Source organism: Dryas octopetala, chromosome 5 (assembly GCF_963921425.1).
Source record: "Dryas octopetala chromosome 5, drDryOcto1.1, whole genome shotgun sequence".
Taxonomy (NCBI): Eukaryota; Viridiplantae; Streptophyta; class Magnoliopsida; order Rosales; family Rosaceae; genus Dryas; species Dryas octopetala.
Window position 1 is genome coordinate 1,964,233 of NC_141370.1, and position 11,338 is coordinate 1,975,570.

The following is an 11,338-nucleotide window of genomic DNA, read 5'->3' on the forward strand; positions in this document are numbered from 1 at the left end:
TGGCATCTCGGAAGTGAGCACATACAGCTCTCGCTTGGTGTAGTGCCGAATTGTCATGGCGCTCTCCAATGCTTTGTACTCCATGTTAGAGGTGCACAAAAATGGTCTTCCAAGAATAATAGAGACATCGCCCGGAATTGTCGGCATATCTAGCACTATGAAATCAGAGGGGATTAGTAATTTACGACATTTAACCAAAACATCCACAAGCATACCACAAGCTTTTTGGGCTGAAGAGTTGGCGAAACGAATGTCCACATCAAATGGTTGCAAATCAGCCTCCTTAAATCCAAGCCTCTCGAACACAACCAGCGGCATGACATTGATAGCTGAACCACTGTCAACTAAGGCATTGGTGATCTTATGCTCCCCTATGCTGCATGATATGACCAACGAGCCCGGATCCTTCTTCTTGCTTGGAAAAGATGCAAAGAGATAACCACAAATCTCCCTAGGAACATTGTGACTATGCCCTTGCTCCTCAACCTTCTTCTCAATAGACTTCAACTCCCTCATGGTTGCTGGAAATTTGGTGATGTCAATGTCCGGAATGAGGGGAATCACACGTGTATCAGCTTCCTCTTCAATCATTTCTGGATCCTCCTCTTCCTCACTATCACTGATCTCAATCACTTCCTTCACCTCCTTAGTCTTGACCACTCTAACTCTTTTTCTCGCAGTAGTCCTCAAAATAGCATTTACATGCTCCTCATTCTTCGGGTTGACGATGGGCTGACTTGGCAACTTCCCCTTCTCTCTCTGACCCAAAGTAGTGGCAATCTGACCCATTTGACTCTCCAAGTGTGCAATAGCCTTCGAATTGGCTTGCATCTGCTGCTCGGTACGGTTCATGAAGGCATTGGTGCTTTGGGCAAGGGAAGTGGTGCTTTGAGCAATCTGAGCAATCTTGTCCTCCAAACTAGACCTCTCGGCATTAGGGTGCACATACGGCTTGTTGGTGCTCCCACTAGCTTGCTGTCCATTGTTGTTGCTCCATCTGAAATTCGGGTTGTTCTTCCATCCAGGGTTATAAGTGTTAGAAAATGGATCATATGGCACCCTAGGATAGCTCCCAACCTGGTTTACTTGTTCCACGTCACCCCCTTGTCCTTGCGCACTCATCATCTTCTCTTGAGCCAAAGATAACTTCTGCACCATAGTCTTGATTTCCATAATCTGTCCCTCCATGGTGTTTGGCACATCAGCCACCTCATATAACCCTCTCTTTGGTCCTCCTCTTGCACGATTGGAATCCCATTGTTGAGAACTCAAAGAAAGCGACTCAAACAATTCTGTAGCCTCATCCTCCGTTTTTGACATAAACGCACCACCACATGCTGAATCCACCTTGGCTTGGTCTCTCTCCAACAATCCCTGATAAAAACAGCAAATCACATACCAAGGAGATAAGTTGTGGTGTGGGCAGCTAGTAAGTAACTCATTGAATCTGTCCCAAGTCTCATGGAATGGTTCGTCCGCCTTCTGCACAAATCCAAGGATCTCCTTCCGAATCGAATTAGTCTTGGAAATGGAATAGAACTTGTTCAAAAACTTGCTCGAAAGATCATCCCATGTCGAAATGGAACCACTGGGCAGCGAATACAACCACCTCTTTGCCTTGTCCTTAAGCGCAAAAGGGAACATCCTCAAACGGTACTGATCGGCATTCAGGCCCCTCAATTGTGCGGCTTCACAAACCCCAGAAAACTCCTTCAAAAAGTGGATCGGATCCTCCCCATTCAGCCCATGGTAGCTCGGCAACAAGTGAATCTGACCACTCTTGATTTCGAAATCAGTGGCTATGGTGGCATACCGAATGCACGATGGTTGAGTGGGCAGCGAAGGTGCTGAAAAGTGGCTCAGGGGCTGCGGCACTATCTCATTTGCTTCAGCCATGTCGACACTCTCAGTCTCTTCACTACTCGAATCTGATGCACTAGGTTGCGGGCTGACTTGTGATGCACCTAAAGCTTCGTCCTTGAGCCTCTCCAACCTAGCAACAAGTTCAGGGTTCATAAAACACACCTAATCAAGAGAGAACACACAATCAGTAGAAAGAATGCATATAAAGGCATGGCATTTATTAAAAACTAAAAATTAACAAAAACTGAAATCTAGCTAATATAACCTAATTCTAATGACTAATTACACCAATTCATTGATATTAGACACCATTCCCCGGCAACGGCGCCAAAAACTTGTTGATGTGTTTTCTTAGAATAAAATAAACAATTATCTCATTCTAAGTTTACTCGCAAGTGCACGAATCGCATCAGTAGCAAAGCGTACAAGCACGAGGTCGATCCCACAGGGAATGGTTAATATACAATAAATCAATGCAATTAATCACTAGAATAACTAAATGGGGGGTTTTGGAAGATGGAAACACACGCACACATCACCACACGCACACACACTTTATTCTATCTTGCAATGTTAAGTTTTCAGTTTCAAATCAGATAAGCATGCAATAACCATCCAAGGCTAATGACAGTTAATTTGAACACAACATATTAAAGTTTGACAGCTAAAAAGGTTTGGCTAGTTACTTTCTCGCCATTGTTCTCCTAATGCATAAACTAAGAGCTTCTTGGGCCTTCCTTAGCTAGTTAACCTACATGTTCCCTAGTTCAAGCTAGGGCAGCTGTTACCCATGCAGGAGTCATTAAGTTTTATGAGAACGTCAAACATGCACAACATATAAGCTTTGACTATTTCCTTATAGAGGTCGCCCAACCCCACTACCAAGAATAATCCCTTATTCCCTTGTTACTTGTGGTTTAGTGTCTTTGACTATTTCACAGCTAAACCTAACGGATAAACTAGATGCAATTACCCTAAGGTGGCCAGTCAAAGGATGCAAACAACTAGTGACGGGGGTTTTAATAGATAGTGGAAATTTAATATGCGCAAACATCAAACTAACAGACCAAGAGACGGATAAACGATTTGTTAGAACATGCAAATCCATTAATCGACCTACAACTAACATGCAAGATAGAATAACTAACCTACATAATTAAATAAAACAAATAAAAGAAACAAAACAGCAACAAATAAATAAAGTCCCAATTCATGATTGTTAACGGAAATCAGAAACACAAATTAAACAAACTTAGAAGCATAAACTAAATGAAATCAGAAACGCAAGACACACAAGATTAAACGCATGCACTAATTAAAAAATCAGAAACATAAAGCAACTAGAACAACTACACAATTAAATGAGATCACATAAATTGAATTGCATAAACATAAATAGCTAAATAATTTCAGAACCAAAGCTATAAAGGAATTAAAGAGACAACTAAATAAAACAGCAAACTAATTAAATAAAATCAGTAACATGATCCAACAATAAGAATAGATACTAGAAGGAAAAGGAAAACAAAAATCAGAGGTGCAACAAATGGGGGCTGCGGCAAGGAGGGAGGAAGAAGGAAGCACCTAGCACAAGCAATTGGCTCACGGCAAGGTGAGCTTGGGCTTGCGGCAGCAGGTGGTCCTTCCCTCTTACTTGTCACGCCACCCTCTTCCTAAACCTCTCTCTGAATTCGGCTCACCTTACAAGAATAAAAGTCTGAAACTAAAACCCTAAAACAGCAAAATAAAACTAAGAGGGAGAGAGAGAGTGATTTCGGCTGGAGGAGGAGAGAAAATAATGTTCTCTAAAAGTCTGAATGAGGGGATTTAAATAGGAGAAGCCTTCCTTGAGAGGCAAGGAAGAGCAAGTTGCGGCTGGCTAGGTTTTGCTCTCCTAGTGCCTTGCGGCTTCAGCTAGGGCTAGCTGATCACGCCTTGGCGTGATGGGCTGCTCCCTTTTGGGCTTGAGTGGCTCACGCCTAGCCTAGCTAGGGTCCCTCCTTGGTGTTTGGGCTGGTAGTCTTGGGCTTTGGGCTTGCATGTTGGGCTTCCATGTTGGGCTTCAATAGCTTGCACAAGATGGGCTAGGGTTTCACTCCATGGGCTTCCACCTTGGGCTTGTCACTTTGGGCTTGCGCATGGCCCCTTGTCTTGCTAGGGTTTGCATGGCATGCATGCGCATGCATGGGCTGCCATCTTCCTCCTTGCGTGTGGCTTTTGGGCTGCTAGGGTTTGGGCCCATGCATGTGCATGCATGGCCCACTTGGTTCGGCATCCCTAGGGCCCATGGGCCCTCCACTTTTGACTTCCCATTTTGCCCCTCATTTCCATTTGAATTCAAATTCATTTCTTCCCTCCATTCATTTCCATGGATTTCCACCACCTTCTGGAAGCTTCTGGAACCTTGAAAAACATTTCCTGGTGCAACTAGGATTTCTTGAGAATGAGAGATTCCTTATCCATTTCGACTTCTCGTAATGACCATATTGCCCCTGGGGTCTCCTAGTGTCACTAGGACTCCTTTCCCTAGTTGGGTTAGGTTTCCTAGTTCAACCAGGATTTCCTGTTTGAATCAGGATTTCACATTTCTGGCTCCGCAATGATGGTTCTGGACTTGATGTTTCCTAGTGTGACTAGGAATCCTCATTTGACTAGGATTTCTGCACTTTTCCTGGTTTAACCAGGAAATGTCCCAAAATGGCTCCATTTGCTTCTTTTTCTCATTTCTGCTTCATTTGACCTGAAAACACAAAAACAAGACAAGAAACACAAAATAGCGAGTTCTAACACTCTAGGTTAAGGAATTAGTATCATAAAGTGATGCAAAATGCACACTCATCAATCCTCCATTTACAAGGAATCCTAGTTGCACTAGGAAATGTTGGTCAAAGTTAACTCTACAAAGTCAAGGTTCCAGAAGCTTCTAGAAGGTGGTGGACATCCATGGAAATGAATAGAGGGAAGAAATGAATTCGAATTCAAATGGAAATGAGAGGCAAAATGGGAAGTCAAAGTGAATGGTCAAGGGTCAAAGATGACAAGTCAACAAGTCAAATGGGCAATGGGCTTATGGGATGCCGAAGTCAAGATGGGCCATGCATGCATGCATGCGCCAAACCCTAGCAGCCCAACCCCTATGCGCAAGGTCCAGGGTGGTAGCCCATGCATGCCACTTCAGCCCAACATGCAAGCCCAATGTGCAAGCCTCAAGGTGATAGCCCATGGAGTGAAACCCTAGCCCACAATGTGCAAGCCCAATGCGCCAAGTCCATAGCCCAAGACCAGCAGCCCATGCGCATGGAAGAGGAGCCCTAGCTGACTTGCGTGAGTCACTTAAGCCCAAAAGGGCCAAGCCCTTGCCGCAAGCCCAAGGCGCCAAACCCTAGCTGTTGCCGCAAGTTACTTCTCCTTCCCTCTCAAGGATTGTACCTCTATATATACCTCATCACTTCAGAACCTTAGCCCAATGATTGCCTCTCCTCGCCGAAAGTTGGTTCTTTTATTTTCTTTATTATGTTTTGATTTTAGTTTTGCATTGTTAAGATGATGATGAAGCTCTTATTATTTGATCAATGTTGATTTATGGTTAATGAAATAAAGCCATGTGATTTAATGTGATATTTCCATACGATAAATTCCTATTGTCTGTTTTAATTGATTCTATTTGTTTGCACTCTTTGACTTGCTACCTTAGGGTTGTATGCATCTAGTAATTGTTATGAAATTGAGAGGTGATAATCAAGCTAATCAATTCAGTAGGTAACAAGGAAGTATCCTAAGAACTTATCTTTGATAAATAGGTTTCATAGATGTCATCTAGATCGATAATCAAGATACTATCATGCTCTATGTGTTTGTCGTTTTCATATAATCTTAATGACTCTTGCATGGTTAACAACTTAGGTAGACGATAATCAAGCTTCCTAGGAACATGTGCGTGTTGCTTCTTTTTGTACAACTTGTTTTACTTAGAATTTAGAAACGAATACCAAGTTGTAGCTCGCAAGTATACGAATCGCTCATGTAAGCATAGCGTATAAGTACGAGGTCGATCCCACGAGGAATAGGTAAATACACATCAAACCAATTCAACTTACCAATTAGATTCACCAAACACACACACACGGCAGGGGGGTTTGTAGATTGTGAAACTCACGCACACCACATACACACACACACAATTGCAATGCTAAGAATTCAGAATCCACTCCAATTGATGGAAATACAACCAAGCAATTCAAGATAATGCATAAATGTAATAAACTTTACCAGCCGAAGGCCTTTTTGAGGACACTCCTAACTATTGTTCTCCTTATGCATATACTAAGAGCTTCTTAGGCCTCCCTTAGTCAGTTAACTTGCATGTGTCCTAAGTGTTGTATGTTTTCCTAGAGCAAATTAAATAACCTTTTCTGAGCTCTAGGTTAACTCGCAAGTGCACGAATCGCTAAGTAGCAAAGCTTACAAATACGAGGTCGATCCCACAGGGAATTGTACTAGTGTACGATTACTAACTCAATTAAATTCAATTAACTCAACTCTAACTCACACACGCAAATGGGGGGTTTTGATTGGTTTTTAAGGCTAAACTAAACAAACAGAGAAATTACAAACTTTAAAATGACAACTGAAAGATTTCGGGTAAAATAATATTAAAGAAACACTAGGGGTCAGAATCCACCACTAGCATACCATTCACTTCACTATGGGTATTAACAATCAATAAGTAAACATGTTGACAAAGTTTGTCTACTAAAAGGTTTGGCTAGTCACTTTTAGCAATTACTCCCCTTACTGTGCATAAACTAAGAGCTTCTTGGGCCTTCCTTAGCCAGTTAACTTGCATGTTCCCTAGTTCTAAGCTAAGGCAGCTGTTACCCATGCAAGAGTCGTTACGATCTGTGAGAGTGACAAACACATAGCGCATAGCTCCAAATTAATGTACCCTATGTCCTCTATGATCTCTTTTCTCATGAATATTATCTTAGGATACCCACTTGTTGCCTATTGAAATATCATCCTTTCGAGCTTATTTAGTTTCACAACATAATTCTAGATGCATGCAACCTAAGGTGATCAGTCAAAGATGCAAAACAAATAGATTCAATTTAAACAGAGATCCAAGATTTGTCAACATATAAACAATCAAAATATTAATAATCCATAGTAAAAGTGAACAGCAATGCTAGGGCTTCATCCTAGCTCTAGCCCAATATTCAGCTACACATGATTAAATTCATAAACAAACAAAGCATAATAAAACAATTAAAATAAAAGGAAAGGAGAAAGAAATCAAGCCAAGGCAGCAAAGTAGAGGCGGCTGCAAGAAGATGGCATGGTGGGCTGCTGCTCGGCCTTGGAGTCCACGGCAAGGTTGCTGAGATGCTCGGCAAGGTGGCAGCAAGGTGGGAGCGTAGGTGGGTGCTGGTGGCTGCGGCAAGACTTGTTCCTCCTCCTCAAATGAGTGCAAAAATAAAAGTAAACAAAGGTGCAAAGAGATAGGGGCTGCAGCAGAAAAATAAAGAAAAGAGAAGGAGAGATGGGGGGCTGCGGCCAGAGAAAAGAAAAGAGATGGTGGCTGCTAGGGTTTTCGTCAGAAAAATAAAAGAAAGAAAAATAAAGAGAAGGGAGAGAGTGTGGGCTGCGGCAAGAGAATAAGAAAAAGAAGCTAACTAGGGTTTCTGAAAAATAAAAGAGAAGAGACAAAACTTCAGACCCTTTTTCTGATTTTTAGAGATATATTTATAGGGATCAGTAGGAGAGGAATCCTTGGGAGGCAAGGAAGAGAGAAGGTGCGGCTGCTGCTAGGGTTAGGGGAAGCTTTGGGCTTGCGGCAAGGGCTTTGGCTTTGGGCTTAAGTGCCACACGCCAGCCCTATAGGGTTTCACTTCATAGCTGCCACCTTTAGGCTTGCGCATTGGGCTTCATCTTGGGCTGGTGCATGCATGCATGCATGGCCCCTCAGATTTCGGCATTTGCATAGGCCCATGGCCCATTGGACTTGTTGACTTGTCATAGTTGACCCTTGACCATTAACTTTGACTTCCCATTTCCATTTGAGTTCGAATTCATTTTTTCCCTCCATATATTCCCAAGGATGTCCACCACCTTCTAGAAGCTTCTGGAACCTTGATTGTGTAGAGTTGACTTTGATCAACATTTCCTAGTGTGACTAGGATTTCTTGTAAATGAAGGATTCCTTATCCATTTTGACTTCTCATAATGACCATATTGCCCCTGGGGTCTCCTAGTGTCATTAGGACTCCTTTTCCTAGTTGGGTTAGGTTTCCTAGTTCAACCAGGATTTCCTGTTCCAATCAGGATTTCTCATTTCTGGCTCCGCAATGATGGTTCTGGACTTGATGTTTACTAGTGTGAATAGGAATCCTCATTCAACTAGGATTTCTGCACTTTTCCTGGTTTGACCAGGATTTCTCTCGTTTTCCTAGTTTGACTAGGAAATGTCTGAAAATGGTCCTTTTGGCTTCTTTTCTCTTCTTTGCTCATTTTATTCTACAAAAACAAAAACAAACTAACAACACATAAAATATCGAGTTCTTGCACTCTAAGTTAGGGAGTTAGTATCATAAAATAGTGTAAAATGAGCACTCAACACACCCCCAAACTTAGATTTTGCTAGTCCTCGAGCAAAAAGAATAAAGAAAAGACTCAAGACAGACTCAAAACATCCCAACACATGATTTCATAAGCACAGCCATAAATAGCATAATCAAGCAAGATACATATAAAATTCATTCTTCGACCTCTAATAATGTTTCAATTAACATACCTTACTCCTCCATGAAAAACATAGGCCATCCTTAACACAAACTCAAGTGTTAGACAAACAAGACTAAATCAGCATATCCAAAATAGTATCAACTCCAATTCTCACCAAGGCATGCTCTCAACAATAAAACACTCAGAAATTGGATTGATATGTGCACTCAAGTATATGTGAGAGATGATATGATAGACAAATGCAAAAAGCTCACATATTAATAATGAAAGACAGGCACCCATGAACAAAAACACTGATCTCAAGAAAAGGATTTAAAATACCTGAAACAGAATCAATGACCATAAGCTTCCCTTTTATCTAGACTCCACATAATGAACTACAATTCTCCCAAGATCAAGTAGGGCTTTAATAAGGGTTGTAATGGAGGCTTAGGCTAGGATAAGGTATTGAAATGAAACGGATAACAAAGGGCTACATACTATGGATTTTCTCAAAACAAAAGTAGAGGCATTCCTTGCATAATTTGTAATCATAGTCTTAAATTCGAACACTTTTCTTTTTCATCCTTTGAAATCGTTCGTTCCCTTAAACAACACTTTTTTTTTTTCTTTTTTTTTTTTTCGATTTAAGGGAACGACACATTCTTAAGCACAATTCCTTCTCTTCCAAGCTATGCACACACATTTCTTTTCAACCTCACAGCTTCATTAGCTCAATGCAAATCCATCAGTAAGTGATGAGTGTGCATTTTGCATCACTTTATGATACTAATTCCTTAACCTAGAGTGTTAGAACTCGCTATTTTGTGTTTCTTGTCTTGTTTTTGTGTTTTCAGGTCAAATGAAGCAGAAATGAGAAAAAGAAGCAAATGGAGCCATTTTGGGACATTTCCTGGTTAAACCAGGAAAAGTGCAGAAATCCTAGTCAAATGAGGATTCCTAGTCACACTAGGAAACATCAAGTCCAGAACCATCATTGCGGAGCTAGAAATGTGAAATCCTGATTCAAACAGGAAATCCTGGTTGAACTAGGAAACCTAACCCAACTAGGGAAAGGAGTCCTAGTGACACTAGGAGACCCCAGGGGCAATATGGTCATTACGAGAAGTCGAAATGGATAAGGAATCTTTCATTCTCAAGAAATTCTAGTTGCACCAGGAAATGTTTTTCAAGGTTCCAGAAGCTTCCAGAAGGTGGTGGAAATCCATGGAAATGAATGGAGGGAAGAAATGAATTTGAATTCAAATGGAAATGAGGGGCAAAATGGGAAGTCAAAAGTGGAGGGCCCATGGGCCCTAGGGATGCCGAACCAAGTGGGCCATGCATGCACATGCATGGGCCCAAACCCTAGCAGCCCAAAAGCCACACGCAAGGAGGAAGATGGCAGCCCATGCATGCGCATGCATGCCATGCAAACCCTAGCAAGACAAGGGGCCATGCGCAAGCCCAAGGTGACAAGCCCAAGGTGGAAGCCCATGGAGTGAAACCCTAGCCCATCTTGTGCAAGCTACTGAAGCCCAACATGGAAGCCCAACATGCAAGCCCAAAGCCCAAGACTACCAGCCCAAACACCAAGGAGGGACCCTAGCTAGGCTAGGCGTGAGCCACTCAAGCCCAAAAGGGAGCAGCCCATCACGCCAAGGCCTGATCAGCTAGCCCTAGCTGAAGCCGCAAGGCACTAGGAGAGCAAACCCTAGCCAGCCGCAACTTGCTCTTCCTTGCCTCTCAAGGAAGGCTTCTCCTATTTAAATCCCCTCATTCAGACTTTTAGAGGATTATTTTCTCTCCTCCTCCAGCCGAAATCACTCTCTCTCTCCCTCTTAGTTTTATTTTGCTGTTTTAGGGTTTTAGTTTCAGACTTTTATTCTTGTAAGGTGAGCCGAATTCAGAGAGAGGTTTAGGAAGAGGGTGGCGTGACAAGTGAGAGGGAAGGACCACCTGATGCCGCAAGCCCAAGCTCACCTTGCCGTGAGCCAATTGCTTGTGTTAGGTGCCTCCTTCTTCCTCCCTCCTTGCCGCAGCCCCCATGTGCTTGCACCTCTGATTTTTGTTTTCTTTTTCATTCTAGTTTCAGATTTAATGTTGGATATTGGTTTCTGAATTTATTTAATTTAAGTTTCTGAATTTAATTAGTTTATAGCTTTGGTTCTGATTTTAATTCGTTGTTATTTAATCTTTGCAATCTGATTTTATTTAGTTATCTCTTTATTGCTTTCAATTCATGTTGCTGAGTTCCATTTGTTTATGCTTTTAATTTCTTTAATTTTGCGTTTCTGATTTTCGTTAACAATCATGAATTGGGATTTTATTTATTTGTTGCTGTTTTGTTTTTTTTATTTGTTTTATTTAATTATGTAGGTTAGTTATTCTATCTTGCATGTTAGTCGTAGGTTGATTAATGAATTCGTATGCTTTAACAAATCGTTTATCCGTCTCTTGGTCTGTTAGTTTGATGTTTGCACGTATTAAATTTCCACTATCTATTAGAACCCCCGTCACTAGTTGTTTGCATCCTTTGACTGGCCACCTTAGGGTAATTGCATCTAGTTTATCTGTTAGGTTTAGCTGTGAAATAGTCAAAGACACTAAACCACAAGTAACAAGGGAATAAGGGATTATTCTTGGTAGTGGGGTTGGGCGACCTCTATAAGGAAATAGTCAAAGCTTATATGTTGTGCATGTTTGACGTTCTCATAAAACTTAATGACTCCTGCATGGGTAACAGCTGCCTTAG

General features: G+C 41.7%; 1 non-coding gene across 1 annotated transcript; it reads left to right on the forward strand.

Moving 5' to 3' along the window:
* Positions 1–1,408: 1,408 nt before the first annotated feature.
* On the forward strand, positions 1,409–1,514 carry LOC147283532 (small nucleolar RNA R71). Its single transcript, XR_015122708.1, has one exon. It is a non-coding gene; the product is annotated as a small nucleolar RNA R71 (small nucleolar RNA).
* Positions 1,515–11,338: the final 9,824 nt, after the last annotated feature.